Source organism: Bos grunniens, chromosome 5 (assembly GCF_055505025.1).
Source record: "Bos grunniens cultivar Pamir isolate PY7600 chromosome 5, Bosgru_T2T1.0, whole genome shotgun sequence".
NCBI classification, from domain to species: Eukaryota; Metazoa; Chordata; class Mammalia; order Artiodactyla; family Bovidae; genus Bos; species Bos grunniens.
Window position 1 is genome coordinate 9,396,024 of NC_141169.1, and position 17,857 is coordinate 9,413,880.

General features: G+C 37.4%; 1 protein-coding gene across 3 annotated transcripts in view; it reads left to right on the plus strand.

Moving 5' to 3' along the window:
- Nucleotides 1–17,857, plus strand: part of SYT1 (synaptotagmin 1) — a 615,410-nt gene that overhangs the window by 195,075 nt on the left and 402,478 nt on the right. For 2 of the 3 annotated variants that reach the window (XM_086398826.1, XM_086398831.1), the window contains exon 3: nt 16,214–16,272. The exons of the other annotated variant lie outside the window; for it this stretch is intronic. The gene's annotated coding sequence lies outside the window, so the exon portion shown is untranslated. The remainder of the gene's footprint in view (nt 1–16,213; nt 16,273–17,857) is intronic. 3 annotated transcript variants of the gene reach the window in all.

The window sequence follows — 17,857 nt, forward strand, 5'->3', positions numbered from 1 at the left end:
TGTCATCCCCTTCTCCTCCTGCCCCCAATCCCTCCCAGCATCAGAGTCTTTTTCCAATGACTCAACTCTTCACATGAGGTGGCCAAAGTACTGGAGTTTCAGCTTTAGCATCATTCCTTCCAAAGTCTTATGTTAAGTGGAGAGTCTTAAGTGAAAATCTTATGTTTAAGTGGAGATCCAAAGTGATAATGTCAGCTCAGATATATACCTTCATTATCATTAAATAGTACTTGATTTAGCTAAAACAGGTTCAGATTTCTTCAAGTATGTATTATGTCTCCAATAGTGTTACTTCAGTTCTTACCTCTAATATACACTCACCTACCAAGAACACCATCTAGACTTTTGAGGCTATTGCTCATACATATATATATACACACACACAAATATATACATATTTATTCATTACAGAAAGAATAAAATATTTGTATTTAATAACAGAATAAATGTTTATCTAAATTTTCAGGCTTGATTTACATAAATAACACCTACTAAATAAATCCTTGATAAAATAGAGATGAATTAAAATAATATCAATATTATTTTCAATGAATTTAACCATGAATGCTATAATTCTTTGATTCCTCTCATATTAAGGGTCTATTTTAAAAAGTCATTTGGATTTTCCTGATCTAAACAGCTTATAAATTTTATTATATGCTTCCTGCAAAGACTTCTGCTCATCATTTTAATAGCAAGATTAAATTTGACGTTGTGGTAAATTGTGCCTGATGTGTGATTGGCTCTTCCATAGCTGATCAGAAAACACAGAAGAATTTTCCATTTTAGGCTTGAATGTCCCTAATTCACCATACGGTCACCTCTTACTCCTTGTTAAAGTGATGATCCCTATTAGTTCCCTATCATGTAGTTTTTATATCAGACACATCACAGAAATAGGCTTGCTCTTACTTGGTTGTTCAGTTGCTCCATCATGTCGGACTTTCTGGGACCCAATGGACTGCAGCACACCAGACCTCAGTGTGCCTCAGTATCACACAGAGATTACCCAAGTTCATGTCCACTGAATCGGTGATGCCATCCAACCATTTCAACCTCTGTCGCCCTCTTCTTCAGCCTTCAATCTTTCCCAGCATCAGGGTCTTCTCCAATGAGCCAGCTCTTGACATCAGGTGGCCGAAGTATCGGAGTTCAGTTTCAGCACCAGTCCTTCCAATGAATATTCAGGGTTGATTTCCTTTAGGACCGACTGCTTTGATCTCCTTGCTATCCAAAGGACTCTCAAGAGTCTTCTCCAACACCACAGTTCCAAATGATCAATTCTTCAGCATTCAGCTTTTTTTTATGGTCTAACTGTCACATCCATGCATGACTACTGGAAAAACCATAGCTTTTACTATATATGGACCTTTGTTTCCAAAGTGAGGGTTCTGCTTTTTTAATACCCTGTCTAGGTTTGTCATAGTTTTTCTTCCAAGGAGTAAGTGCCTTTTACGTTCATGGTTGCAGTCACCATCCACAGTGATTTTGGAGCCCTAGAATATAAAATCTGTCACCATTGTTTCCCCATCATCTGCCATGAAGTGATGGAACTGGATGCCATATTTGTTTTTGAATGTTGAGTTTTAAGCCAGCTTTTTCATGCTCCTCTTTCACCTTCATCAAGAGGCTCTTGAGTTCCTCTTCATTTTCTTACATAAAGGTGGTCTTATCTGCATATCTGGAGAAGGAAATGGCACCCCACTCCAGTACTCTTGCCTGGAAAATCCCATGGATGGAGGAACCTGGTGGGAGGCCATCTATGGGGTCGCACAGAATCGGACACAACTGAAGCGACTTAGCAGCAGCAGCAGGAGCAGCGTCTCCATGTCTGAGGTTGTTGATATTTCTCCCGGCAGTCGTGATACCAGCATGTGTTTTATCCAGCCCGGCATTTCACATGATGTATTCTGCATATAAATTAAATAAGCAGGGTGACAAGATACATCCTTGACATACTCCTTTCCCAATATGGAACCAGTGCATTTTTTCCATATCCAGTTATAACTGTAGCTTCTTGACCTGCATACAAATTCCACAGGAGGCAGTTAGGTGGTCTGGTATTCCCATCTCTTTAAGAATTTTCCACATTTTATTGTGATCCACATAGTCAAAGGCTCTAGCATGGTCAATGAAGCAGATATTTTTCTGGAATTCTCTTGCTTTTTCTATGATCCAACGGATGTTAGCAAGTTGATCTCTGGTTCCTCTGCCTTTTCTAAATCCAGCTTGAACATCTGGAAGTTCTCCGTTCATGTACTGTTGAAGCCTATCTTGGAGCATTTTGAGCATCACTTTGCTAGCATGTGGAATGAGTTCAATTGTGAAGTAATTTGAATATTCCTTGGTATTGCCTTTCTTTGGGATTGGAATGAAAACTGACCTTTTCCAGTCCTGGCACTACTGAGTTTCCCAAATTTGCTAGCATATTGAGTGCAGCACTTTAACAGCACCATCTTTTATGATTTGAATAGTCGCTTGGAATTCCATCACCTCCACTAGCTTTGTTCATAATGATGCTTCCTCAGGCCCACTTGACTTCTCATTCCAGGATGTCTGGCTCTAGGTGAGTGATCATACCATTGTGCTTATCTGGGTCATTAAGGTCTTTTTGTATAGTTCTATGTATTCTTGCCACCTCCTCTTAATATCTTCTGCTTCTGTTAGGTCCCTACTATTCTGTCCTTTATTGAGCCCACCTTTACATGAAATGTTCCCTTGGTTTCTCTAGTTTTCTTGAAGAGATCTCTAGTCTTCCCCATTTTATTGTTTTCCTATATTCCCTTGCACTGATCACTGAGGCAGGCTTTCTTATTTCTCCTTGCTATTTTCTGGAACTCTGCATTCAGATCAGAATATCTTTCTTTTAACCTTTGCTGTTTGCTTCTCTTCTTTTCTCAGCTTTTTTAAGGCCTACTCAGACAACTATTTTTCACTTTTTGCATTTGCTTTTCTTGGGGATGGTTTCAATCCCTGCCTGCTGTACAGTGTTACAAACCTCCATCCATACTTCCTCAGGCACTCTGTCTATCAGATCTGTTTCTCACTTCTACTGTATAATTCCTAGGGATTTGATTTAGGTCATACCTGAATGGCCTAGTGGTTTTCCCTGCTGCCACTGCTAAGTCACTTCAGTTGTGTCTGACTCTGTGCGACCCCATAGATGGCAGCCCACCAGGCTCCTCCGTCCCTGGGATTCTCCAGGCAAGAACACTGGAGTGGGTTGCCATTTCCTTCTCCAATGCATGAAAGTGAAAAGTGAAAGTGAAGTGGCTCAGTCGTATCCGACTCTCAGCAACCCCATGAACTGCAGCCCACCAGGCTCCTCCATCCATATTTTCCAGGCAAGAGTACTGGAGTGGGGTGCCATTGCCTTCTCCAGTGATTTTTCCCTACTTTCTTCAATTTAAGTCTGAATTTTGCAAAAAGGAGTTCATAATCTGAGCTACAGTCAACTCCCAGTTTTGTTTTTGCTGGTTGTATACAGCTTTTCCATCTTTGCCTAAAAAGAATATAATCAATCTGATTTCAGAATCAACCATCCGTTGATGTCCATGTGTAGAGTCCTCTCTTGTGTTGTTGGAAGAGGGTGTTTGCTATGACCAGTGCATTCTCTTAGCAAAACTCTGTTAGCCTTTGTCCTGTTTCATTTTGTACTACAAAGCCAAACTTGCCTGTTACTCGAGGTATGTCTTGACTTCCTCCTTTAGCGTTCCAGTCCCCTACAATGAAGTTCAGTTCAGTTCAGTCACTCTGCTGTGCCCGACTCTTTACGACCCCATGAACCACAGCACACCAGGCCTCCCTGGCATCACCAACTCCTGGAGTTTACCCAAACCCATGTCCATTGAGTCGGTGTTGCCATCCAACCATCTCATCCTCTGTCATCCCCTTCTCCTCCTGCCCTCAATCTTTCCCAGCATCAGGGTCTTTTCATGAGTCAGCTCTTCACATCAGGTGGCCAAACTACCTGATGCAAAGGAGTTTCAGCTTCAGCATCAGTCCTTCCAATGAACACCCAGGACTGATCTCCTTTAGGATGGACTGGTTGGATCTCCTTGCAGTCCAAGAGACTTGCAAGAGTCTTCTCCAGCACCACAGTTCAAAGTATCAATTCTTCAGCACTCAGCTTTCTTCACAGTCCAACTTTCACATCCATACATGACCACTGGAAAAACCACAGCCTTGACTAGATGGACCTTTGTTGGCAAAGTAATGTCTCTGCTTTTTAATATGCTGTCTAGGTTGGTCATAACTTTCCTTCCAAGGAGTAAGCGTCTTTTAATTTCATGGCTGCAGTCACCATCTGCAGTGATTTTGGAGCCCAAAAAAATAAAGTCTGACACTGTTTCCACTGTTTCCCCATCTATTTCCCATGAAGTGATGGGACCAGATGCCATGATCTTAGTTTTCTGAATGTTGAGCTTTAAGCCAACTTTTTCACTCTCCTCTTTCAACTTTCATCAAGAGGCTGTTTAGTTCTTCTTCACTTTCTGCCATAAGGGTGGTGTCATCTGCATATCTGAGGTTATTGATATTTCTCCTGGCTATCTTGATTCCAGCTTGTGCTTCCTGTAGCCCAGCGTTTCTCATGATGTCTCTACATATAAGTGAAATAAGCAGGGTGACAGTATACAGCCTTGACGTACTCCTTTTCCTATTTGGAACCAGTCTGTTGTTCCATGTCCAGCTCTAACTGTTGCTTCCTGACCTGTATACAGGTTTTTCAAGAGGCAGATCAGCTGGTCTGGTATTCCCATCTCTTTCAGAATTGAAAGGACATCTTTTTTTAGTGTTGATTGTAGAAAATCTTGTAGGTCTTCACAGAACTATTCAACTTAAGGTTCTTCAGCCTTAGTGGTTAGGGCATAGACTTGCATTACTGTGATATTGAATGGTTTGCCTTGGAAAAGAGCAGAGATCATTCTTTTGTTTTTGAGACTGCACCCAAGCACCGCATTTCAGAGTCTTTTGTTGTCTGAGGGCTGGTCCATTTCTTTTAAGGGATTCTTGACCACAGTAGTTGATATAATGGTAATGTGAATTAAATTCACCCATTCTGGTCCATTTTAGTTTGCTAATTCCAAAAATGTCAATGTTCACTCTTGCCATCTCCTGTTTGACCCTTTCCAATTTACCTTGACTCATGGACCTAACATTCCAGGTTCCTATGCAATATTGTTCTTTACCAGCATTGGGCTTTATTTTCACCACCTGTCACATCCACAACTTGGCATTGTTTCTGCTTTGGCTCAGCCTTTCATTCCTTTTAGAGCTATTTCTCTGTTCTTCTCCAGTAGCATATTGGGCACCTACTGACCTGGGGAGTTCATCTTTCAGTGTCCTATCATTTTGCCTTTCATATTGTTCCTGGAGTTCTCAAGGCAAGAATGCTGAAGTGGTTTGCCATTCCCTTTTTCAATGGGCCACGTTTTATCAGAACTCTCCACTATGACCCGTCTGTCTAGGGTGAGCCTATGCAGCATGGCTCATGGTTTCATTGCATTAGGCAACATTGGTCCATGTGATCAGTTTGGTTAGTTTTCTATGATTGTGGGTTTCATCCTGTCTGCCCTCTGATTGATGAGGATAAGAGGCTTGTGCAAGCTTCCTGATGGGAGGGACTGGCTGTGGGGAAAACTGGGTCTTGTTCTGGTGGGCAAGGCCATGCTCAGTAAATCTTTAATAAGATTTTCTGCTGATGGGTGGGGCTGTCTTCCCTCCCTGTATTTTGACCTGAGGCCAAACTATGGTAGGTATGATGGCAGTAACCTCCTTCAAAAGGACTTATGTCAGCACGCGGGGCCTCTCAGGACTGTTGTAGTCAGTGCCCCTGACCCCTAGGCAGGCCAGTGTCAACCCATGCCTCTGCTGGAGACGCCCAAGCACTCATAGGCGAGTTTGGCTCAGTCTCTTCTGGGATCACTGCTCCTTTCTCCTGGGTCTTGATGCACACACGGTTTTGTTTGTGCCCTCCAAGACTGTTTCCCTAGCCCTGTGGAATTTCTGTAATCAAATCCTTCTGACCTTCAAGATCAGATTCTCTGGGGATACTCAGTCCGTTTGCTGGACCCCCAGGTTGGGAAGTCTTTTGTGGGGCATGGGACTTTTACAGCAGGATGAGAACTTCTTTGGTATAATTGTTCTCCAATTCGTGAATCGCCCACCTGGCAGCTCTGTAGTGGAGCTAACAGCGACCTCCTTCAAGAGGACTTATGCCTCCCAAGATGCGGTTGCCAGAGTCTGGGTCTCCATGGCAGGCCACTGCTTAGTACATCATTAACATGATGTGCTCGCTGCTGTCATACAGATGTATGGATCGGGATGCTATGGACAGGGACCTTTTCTTCTGCTTCATTTGTTCCATGCCACTCCTAGAATAGTCCTAGAGAAATACAAGGACATTTGCTGAGTTTTGCCTATTAGAGAAATGGAACTGTGAGTTGACATGGGACCACCTCCAGTATATTGACAATTAGACTATAATTTGTATTCAGCTCAGAGAGCGTTTGTGCTTCCCCCAACCTCTGCCAACCAGGTTTACTATTCTTAATATAATTAGCAGTTAAATGATTTCATTACATTGACATTTGAGTCCATGTTTTGATTGTTCGTAAAATTAGATATCCACATGTGGTAGATGATATTACATAGACTCCATTAGTCTCTTAAAGTGAATTATTGTATGATTATGTTCTGAGTCTCCCCTATATCAAAGAGATGGAAATGATAATAATAAAATCAGTTTCTTTTCAAAAATGACATGACCTTAAAGAGGAAATTACAATGCTAGGGGATTCTATGGCAAAAACCACAGTGACACCACTGAGAACCACAGTAAAAATTCACTTGTATCATATGTAATTCTAAAAAATTTTTCAATTTAAATTGAAGATGGCTCTCTTGAGTTTTCTATCAGAAGGCCTAAAACTCAGGCCCTTATAATCCCTGCCTAGAATCCTGCCTGCAAGGGAATTTGCCTGTTCTAAGGAATTAGTTCTCGGGAATTAATCTTGATTGTATTCCTTTTGTCAGTGAAAATTAGTTGCCATTCCCATTAGACACCTAAAGGATCAAAGAGTAGGAGCTGAGAAAGCAGCCTCATTTGATCTGCTGATACTCTATTCATTACATCATTTCATGGGTGAAATGAAATGAAAGTCTCTTTCAAACTTAAGTAAAATAATGGCAAATTTTTACATAAAATTTTATTGAAGTCTCCCCCAAATTTCTAATACTAGAGGACTCAACTGCTTTCTCTAGTGAAAAATTTATTATGACTTAACTATATATCCCCCATGTTAACTTATTGGATACTCATTTCTCTCAAATATATTTAGGTTTCTACAACATTTTTGAAATCTATGTATAAATTATTAGTTTAGAACTGCATAGGATTGCATTTATGGTTATTTTAAGAAAAATAGTTTTATCAGAATTAAGTGGTTAGTTCTTATAGTCAGTATCTTATTTAGTTTCTTCTCCCTTTTGGTCTTTTCTGTTTATCAATTTGTCTTCATCCACTGATGGGGGATCTAGAATCTGGTGTTCTGAAACTCTGTCTTCATATGCATGTATTATCAGAAGGGAAATCCCATTCTATGCTTTGAAATTCTTACCATTTCTGATACCCACACATCTAATTCTAAGAACTAGTTTTTAAAAGATGTTTTCTCCAAGTAACATTTTTTGGATTTTGTTTTTGTTTTTAATTTCTAAAGCTTTTAGATTAAATAAACATTGTCCAATTAAAGAGTTGAGAGTTAGGCTGTTTAAATTAACATGAACTTTGTGTTGAGTTATCACATAACATCTTTTAGGCATCCCTTTGGCAATTAGTTCTTAACTTTGATATTCACTCAGTTGACTCTAGTTAGAAAATGTATCTCTACATAGCCGTGATGGTGCATTTTTACTTCCTGCCTAATTTTGTGTGAGCTATGTAGGTATTTGAAGTTAAAAATAGGAGGATGAATGTTTTATGCATCTCATAAATATATCCTTGAAGGTAATCCCGCAGTAGTAAATCCTTATATGTAGATGAAACGATTCTGTTGATTTAGAAATCTTTTGTTTAATGTAGGAATAATGCTATTCAGGTAAAATTTCCAGGAGTAGTAATGAATTTTACAAAGGTTATGTATTCAACATTCCTTGAAAAGACTTCTACTTTTAAGGCTTTTTTATTCTTTGGAGATTAGACATATTCAATTACTTTTTGAAATCAAAGATCCCTCATTAAATCAAATAACCTAGTCTTTGTTTCCTTAGGGTAGGTATTGTGTTACCCCATCTTACAGATGAAGCCATTAAGATGCAGAAAACATTTGAACTGCTTCAGGTGATACACATCAAAAAAGTAGAAGAGGAATGTCTAGAAAATAGATTTTCTACATTCTCAAAGTCCGTTCCAACACTACAGAGACCTTGTTGCAAAGGAAAAATAGAATTCTGAAGCAGAGTTGAATGTAGATACTGACTCTACCGCTTACTAATTCCAAATAAGTGCTGACCTAAGTTTGCTCACATGCTAATAGAGATTTAACACCTACTTCACCATGTCCTTGTGAAGATGAATGTGATAAATATATGCAGTCTGCTGAGTGCAGCGTATTAAATAGCAGTTATAATTACTCTTTAAAATCATCTGCTTCCCAGAAATGAATCTTTGAGGAGGGCATTTTTCATGTGAATATAAAGGGCCAGGATACCTATGAGCAAATTTGTATTGATGTTTGTATCTGTACACTTTTTTTAATGTGCCAGCAAGAAAGAGATAACAAAGATGGTGTCTTGGAACTAGTTTAACGTGATAAGTTGCTTACTTTCTGTTTTATCTCTATACTTGTTCCCCAATTAAATATAAAGGACTGAAGATCACTTTGTCTCTAGCCCTGAACTTCCAACTTGGTATTTTTCCATGGTGTTGAACTGAGCCCATCAGCATAGAACTGTAAAAATTTCATGCATACATCCCAACATCATGGTTCTTTGGGCTTGAATTTGCAGTAAGTCAAGGTTCAAATGTCATTTTCTCTCTTTTGATCTTAAAACTATATCCAGAATTGCTGCCCAACCCTTCCCACTCAACCTCAAAAATTTGAGGACGTTGTCATCTTGTTTTCATTTCTTGTCACTTCATCATGTGTTATTAGGGCACGTGTAGTTTTTATATCTACTTTGGAGCCCTTTGTAAAGCTATTTGGTGGCCTTCTCCTGTTTATAAAGCCAATAATTATGTCAGCATCTATGTTATGTGAATGTTCTTCACTGTCTCTAACTGTTGGAGCACCAGAATCTGTAGACAAATCAAAACCATCTGAAACTAGTCCATTTGTTGTGTCTTCTCTTTCCCTTAAGCCTTTCTCATCTTTTATACCCCTGGCCACCCAAAGAGACACTAATTCAGCCAGCAGCAACCCTTCAGCTTTCTTAAAGGGGCATCACCATCAGCAGTCTTGATTTAAACATTGAACCATAAGGCACGTTCTGCTGTCTTATGACAAAGCTGGGAAAGTGGCCCCTCTCAAGTGGATCAGCCTTCATTGGCAAACTAATATCAATTCATAGCTTCAGGGGCCTTTCAGGATATTTGACTAGGCCTTTCAGGTTAAAGAACAGTACATCTTTCATCCTCATATGATAGATCATTGATTCTTTTTGCAAAAAATGTGTGGAGGAATGGGTGCTGATAAGAAAACAAGGTAGGGTCTCCACAGCTGTCTCAGGATCATCAACCATGCTTGATGGGCACAGAATCATTTTTTGGTGGCTACCAAACCACCCTTATGGCAGAAAGTGAAGAAGAACTAAACAGCCTCTTGATGAAAGTGAAAGAGGAGAGTGAAAAAATTGGCTTAAAACTCAACATGCAGAAAACTAAGATCATGGCATCTGGTCCCATTACTTCATGGCAAAAAGGGAAACAGTGGCAGACTTTATTTGGGGGGGCTCCAAAATCACTGCAGATGGTGATTTCAGCCATGAAATTAAAAGACACTTGCTCCTTGGAAGGAAAGTTATGACCAACCTAGAAAGTATATTAAAAAGCAGAGACATTACTTTGCCAACAAAGGTCCGTCTAGTCAAGGCTATGGTTTTTCCAGTGGTCATGTATGGATGTGAAAGTTGGACTGTGAAGAAAGCTGAGTGCTGAATAATTGATGCTTTTGAACTGTAGAGAAGCATCTTGCGAGTCCCTTGGACTGCGAGGAGATCCAACCAGTCCGTTCTAAAGGAGATCAGTCCTGCGTGTTCACTGGAAGGACTGATGTTGAAGCTGAAACTCCAATACTTTGGCCACCTGATGCAAAGAGCTGACTCATTTGAAAAGACCCTGATGCTGGGAAAGATTGAAGGCAGGAAAAGAAGGAGACGACAGAGGATGAGATGGTTGGATGGCATCGCCGACTCAATGGACATGAGTTTGGGTAAACTCCGTGAGTTGGTGATGAACAGGGAGGCCTGGCGCGCTGTGGTTCATGGGGTCACAAAGAGTTGGACACAACTGAGCAACTGAACTGACTGAACTGAACCAATCATTATTCCAGTACATATTCTGAGCTCAAAATATACTCTGCCCATCTCCATCAACAGAGGAATGTTTAAGCACCACCTCATTTTCGGGAAACAAACATGTACCTCTAATTATCCACTCAAAATCAGTATTGAAACTGGGGAAAGCAATGGGAAAATAAACAAGTAAGAGCTAAATTATGTTACAGAATACAAGTGCTCCACAAGCTTGTAGGAAAGAAACATATAAGAGTGGTTTTCTTCAGTTTGTTTTATTGAAGTATAGTTGATTTACAATGTCATATCCGTTTCTGGTATATAGCAGAGGGATTCAGTTATACATAAATATAATAGTGTGCAGTTGTTAATCGCAAACTCCCAATCCCTCCCCACCTTCCCCTTGACAACTACAAGTCTGTTCTCTATGCCTGTGAATCTGTTTCTTTCTCATAGATAGGTTCACTTGTGTCATATTGTAGATTCCCCAAATAAGCAATATATATTAGTCTTTCTCTGACTTAACTTCACTTAGTATGATCATATCTAAGTCCATTCGTATTGCTGCAAAGAGCACTATTCCATCCTTTTTAATGGCTGAGTAGTATTTGATTGTGTATATGTATACCATATTTTCTTTATCCATTTATCTGTTGATGGAGACTTACATTGCTTTCATGTCTTGGCTATTGTAAATGATAGGAAGCCAGTTGATCATCAAAGGCATCACGGAGGTATCTACAGTTGTGCCTGGTGGGTCTTAAATGAAATAGCTCTTCATGGAATTAAGTATAGATCCTAAGAGTTTCTTCAGCTTTCTCAGATGAACAGTAACAATTCTTTGACTTTGTAGAAGAAGACTATTTATGTAAATTCCTGGTATTTCGTGGCTTCTTTTGAACACTCTCCCTTTCTATTCACTTGGAGACTCTAGATGTGGAAGCAGAGAGTGTATAGAGTCATTTTAATAAGAATAGTTAAAAATTTCTTCATCTGGATGCTTCTATCAATAGTATATGTAAATGTCATTTCACATATGCCAAAGCTATAAATCACAGTTTACATTCTGTCTTCTATATTAAAGTTTCTTTTCATGGGATTTATTTCCCATTACTTGAAATCAATACATTCCTCTTTTATTCATCTTTTTCTCCTCCTACCCCCATTTCTCATCATTTAACACTCATACCTAGCTATTCTCTTCTACAGAAATGTTTACAGTTGCCCATTTTAATAGACAGAACTACATACAGAAATATTTAGAAATGGAAGGCACCTTAGAAAATCACCTTTTTCCACACTCTCATTTCATGGCACACAAAGGAGCAAGGTTAACCTGCAAGACTGATGTAATTGAGGTCAAAATAAATTAAGTGATTTACCTAAAGTCACACACTAGATAAGACAGTTTTACTTTCATCAACATGCAATATTATTCATCCAAAAAACATTTATTTGTGTGATAGGCACAATCCTAGGAGCTGAAGGCCAACAGAGGCTCCCCTAGGCACACTTCTGTTCATGACACTGTTTCTTTAGGTATCTTCTCCCTTAGCTGTGTTCACTGTGGCTTTCTGCTATCCCTTTTTTAAAAGTTTTATTTTTTCATGCATTGATAATGTCTTTATCTTCACCCAGGCCCAATTAACTTCCCCCAGCTTTTCATTTAATTAGTTCTCATCGTCCTTTTCAAGGTGCAAACTGACTCCTGACTTGGTGCCATTTTGCCTCATTATCAGGCCCCCATTCTAAAATAATTATTTTGAGTATAATGAAAATGTTAAATGTGGTTGAACCCAGTATGTGATTTGTTATAACTCTGACTGCCAACCAATGGTTTACAGTATGTTTTTACTTGTATAACAAAATGTCACATCAAAAAAATGAGCAAACCCTTCATCCTTCCCCTGACCCCACCCACTTCAGTCTTGTTGGTAAATATCTGCTTCTTTTGTATTGGCAGGCTTGTTAGGCTTAAGTATCTTAAGTGATTGTCAATGGTTACACACAAAAAAATAGAAAATGTTCCTTCCTCTACTATGGCCTTTTGGCCTCCTATCTTCCTTTAAAAGAAAGTCTATATTCTGTGTTGTTGCCCGATTGTTCCTACCAGCAACTACAGTGATTGCATCGTTACAGAACATTTGTTTATTTACTCTATTACTTGATGGAATATTTTTCTTTTATCACCTAATACTCCCTGATAGTTATCCAGATAAATGTCATTATCTTTTGTAGTTACAGACAGAATAAAACCATCTTGTGCCTAATGAACAAAATAAGAGTAGCCACAGGGCAGTGTTTCATAGACATATTGAAAAATGGCATTTTGTATTATTTAAGTTTTTTAATAGATATTTTTACATTTTCTTTTGGGGTCATGTTTGCTGTTTCAAACTTTCATAAAACATTGCAAGAATAGGACAGGAAGTTCTCATGTGCCCTTTACCTCAGTTAACCAACTGTTTATATTTTATCCTATATGTCAGTTTCTTTTTCAGTCTCATAAAATATGATATACCTATATATATATATATAGTCATCATATTATATATCTATATATACAGTCATCATATTATATGTGTGTATACACAGTTCGTATATTTTTCAAACCATTGGAGAATAAGTTGCAGACAGGGTATGACTTATCCTAAATACTTTAGCATATATTTCAATGTATTTCCTGAGTACAGGACATTCTCTTACATCATACAAAACAAGAATCAAACACAGGTAATATGTCATTGACATAATACAATTACCTAATTTGTAGTCCGTATTCAAATTTCATCCTCTGTCATGATAACGTTCTTAATAGCTAAGTGTTTTGTCCCACTGGCCTAGGATCCAATCTAGAATCGTGTAATCCATTTAGTTGTCATGCTGTGCTTTACTTTTTTGTTTCAAAGCTTATATTCAGTCACTAATGACCTGGACAGAATCTCTTTTTAAAGTAATTTCTGCAGGATGACTACTGCTCCAAGAATAGGAAGTTAAGCCAAAGATGGCTACCAAAATCCATTAGCAATAGGAATATCTGTGCTGAGGAAACAGCGCATCAGCTGTAAAGCCCTGTTGTGACTGCAAGTTTTGGCATTATAGGAAGACAGTAAAATAAAGAGAACTCTGAGTTTATCACTACTTTGCAGTTTTGAAATTTAAAACTTGGGAGAGAGCTACTGTTGCCTTTCTAGCCAAAGAATAGTGTTTACAAATAGCCATGTTACACAGATTTGCAGTAAGCACTTAAATCCAAACCTAAATAAATATTTAGCTGTGTGCTGTGTTAGTGAAACCTCAGTTAAAATCAATATTTTCATCAGAATGAAATACTGGAGATATTTTTTAAAGTTTGGGTGTAAATATTGTCATTTTTTAATCTAAAAGTCCTCTTAAAAAAAGAAAAAGCTGTGTATTTTTAAATGTCTAGAATTAAAGTGAATGCAATTAGTTCCTTCCCCTCAAAAAAAAAAAAAAGCAAGTAACACAGATTTGTAGTATTTATGATGCCCAAAGCATGAACTAGAGAAATGAACTGCATAAAATACAGAACTAAGTATTTTACTTAGTTCTGTAAATAGAATTATGATGAGGGCTACAGGGTTTTAGCAGTGATTTCTAGTCACTGTTGAGCAATAGTAATCCCTAAGTCTCAGAAATTTTTCTTTTTTTTTTCCCCATGTCAAGCTTCCTTCTAAAACTAGATAAAAAGAACATGAAAGAGCCTTTGGTTTTAAAGTAAATGAACCTACCTAAACAGATTCATTTTATTTTTTTAAAGTATTGTAATAACATGCAAAAGTACCAAGTCTTGATGTCAGAAAACTGAGTTAGACCCACTGATAGCAATTACACTACTGAAAATCCAGATAGATGACGGGAGGTACAAAATCCTCCCATGTTATTTTCACACTTTCCCTCTAAAAACAAGAGATGTTTACACATGCAAGAGACAGAAATTAGCTACCAGAAAAATACTATGCACATCCATATTCAGCACATAGATTAAAAATAAAATAGTTGTTTGTTCCTTACAGTAGAACAGGCTTACCCATTCATCCTTGTGATAGATATGTATACAAGACCAAAATGAAATCGAATCCCTGCAGATGGCTCATAAGTCACAAAAACTGTTTAATCTTTTCACGGCATCCCTTTGGGAAGCCTGCCCCTTGGTAAGTAATAACATGCAATATATATAATGTCAAATATTTTAGTTTTTTAGTAGAAAGCCTTCTTTTGCTCTAACAGATTTTTCCCCATATTTCTTACAAAGAGATTTATGTCACCGTGTTACCTTAATGTGTATGTCCACAGCATTCTGTTGTAGCTTTTGTTTTACATAAGAAAAGTGTCAGTATTCAGGAACCATGTATGCAAAGCTTATCTAAAATTGACTGTGGCTCAGAGTCATATTTTAAGAGGCAGTCAGGTAAATCTAAATGCAGTTTTACCATTGCTCTTTCTAATGGATTTTGCTAGAAAACAGTCGAGTTTCAAGCAGGACTAAAATGAAAGGAGACCTTGGAGTCTTAACCGTTGAACAGATGCTCTAAATGCAGCTTTGAAAATATAGCTGTCACTTCAGATCTTTTCCACTGAGTTCCTATGTAAGCCAATTGCCAGAGCTTCTGGCATTATAATGTTTTCATAGTTATGTGTAAAATAGACACTGTGAGAACTCATAAAACAGAGCAACGAGCCTATTATCAACCTATTTTTAACTATTTCTTGGTTTTCATTCTAAATATTTGGAAGACCAAAACTAATGAGAACTTACAATAAAATGGTACTTGTGTGGCAGTGATATTGTTCATTTGTGAGTTGCTAACTTGTCAAACCAGATCAGAAATTCTTGAATCTTTATTACATTAAAACAATTCGTGATATTGACTCTTGGGAAGGATTTAATTTTCCTCTCTAAACTGAAAATTTTCCTTTCTGTAATGATGTGAGGTTTTTTCCTTACCCCAGTAGTATTATATATATGTGTGTGTGCAGATGGATATAATGCATATAGACACTAGTATGTGTACGTATATATACTCACAATAGGAAATTCTGGACCTGATTTGCCTTGGAAAACAGGCAAATAAGTATAGTATATTGAAGTGCTCTTAACTTGACTGAAAATATAAAATCTAAGAATAACATGATATGTAGAAGTTTAATTTATAATAATTATATGATACTCAATATAGCAATGGCACCCCACTCCAGTACTCTTGCCTGGAAAATCCCATGGACGGAGGGCCTGGTGGGCTGTAGTCCATGGGGTCGCTAAGAGTCGGACACAACTGAGTGACTTCACTTTCACTTTCAATATAGCAAGAGGGTAATTGACTACTGAATAAAATAATAGAATATTCTCCAACAATGTCTGTCTAAATTACTAGCATTTCAGTTTTCAAACTGAAAAACTATAATGTAGGCAATAGCATAACTTCCACAAAATCACTGTATAAACTATGCACAGACCTTGATCTCTAAATCTTCAACTTTAAAATCCCTATCCTATCCATCTTATACTGTATCTACTAAGCATACATATGGTACTGTATTGTATTTGGATGTATATATTGCAAGATGTTTAAGTAGAAACATTAAATAATAAAATGAAGCAATTATAGTTCATGACAATATGAAATGACTCTATACTACGTGTATTCACCTAACCACTGTGCATATTGTTTCCTTTTAGGAAAAACACCCAAAAGAAAGAAAACAAAGAACAAAATACCCCAGAATTCCAAAAGAACAGTAAGTGTTTTAATGAGACAATTATTATTCTAGAGCTTCTATAAAATTAGAAAACCTTAATTTTTTTTTTTAATAGAAATGTTCACCTTGGTATTTTCTAAGATAAGAAACTAACATACTAAATAAAGTGCAGCCTTCTAAAACTCAATTTCAATTTATTGGAGCAAACTGATAATCATTTATCCTATAATCCTCTTAGATAAGAGGCCAGGGCAATCCTTGTGATACATATATGTGGCAGAAATGTTTATGTTGGTTCCATCATATCTTTTGACTAGCTTCATATCATTTTAAATTCTATAGAAGAAGAAAAGTAATAAGTAAAATTTAATCAAAGTACCTCACATTATCTGCATGTGATGCAAAATTTTTTTAACTTCGAACAAAACTTTAAGCAGAAACAAGGTACTTGGCTTGTTTATAGTCATTAAATTAGAATTATTAAAAAATAGCCACTATCCACAGTCTTTAAAATGGAGCTTAATCCCATTAATGCCTTTCTTTCCAACCTTTTCACAGCTTAATTATGACCTGTATTTCCTTACATAGCTAATATTTGATAGTAATAATTGCTTTTCTAAAATATGTTCTTATTAAACAAAATTAAGTGCATTCTTGATGTCATTCTTTCTAGTAGAACTAGTGATATTATAATGATTTCCTAGATGTAACAATTGTAAATTTTAAATATGTGAAGAGCAAAAAAATAAATATAGAAAAGCAAAACCCACTTTGATGACCTATGGTATACCACTATTTTCATACCCTGGTAGTTTTGAAATGAGTTTGCAGATGCATTTATCTAAAACAGAATCACTGAAGTAAAATGAAGAAACAAGATGATAGATCTATATCTTGATATATATCAAAATAGAATAAAATCCAATGGAAAGGATGTGTGATGCAAAAAAAAATTCATAAATAGTTTTTCTAGGATATATACAAATTATACTTACATAATGAGATTTTCTAACACCTGAAGAACTTTAATGCATGAATTACATCTTAATTTTAAATGATTAAATACATTTAATCATGCTAATGATGATATATATGTGATTTATCTTGTTTGTTTTTGAAGTGTGAGAGAGGCAGGGAAAGAATTTTCTTTTGCTTACCTACCTGAATAGTATCCTCGTGCTGCTTCACTTTACACAAAGTACATAATTTAAAAAGGATATTTTATTTCTTTAAAATTCTATAAAATAGTTATGAAGCAAAGTAATCTGAATTAAAATGATGTTGCCCACATGTATATTCAGTCAGTCAGTCAGTTCAGTCAGTTGTGTTGGACTCTTTGCGACCCCATAGACCACAGGACGCCAGGCCTCCCCATCCATCACCAACTCCCGGAGTTTACCCAAACTCATGTCCATTGAGTCGGTGATGCCATCCAACCATCTCATCCTCTGTCGTCCCCCTCTCCTCCCACCTTCAATCTTTTCCAGCATCAGGGTCTTTTCAAATAAGTCAGTTCTTTGCATCAGGTGACCAAAGTATTGGAGTTTCAGCTTCAACATCAGTCCTTCCAATGAATATTCAGGACTGATCTCCTTTAGAATGGACTGGTTTGATCTCCTTGCAG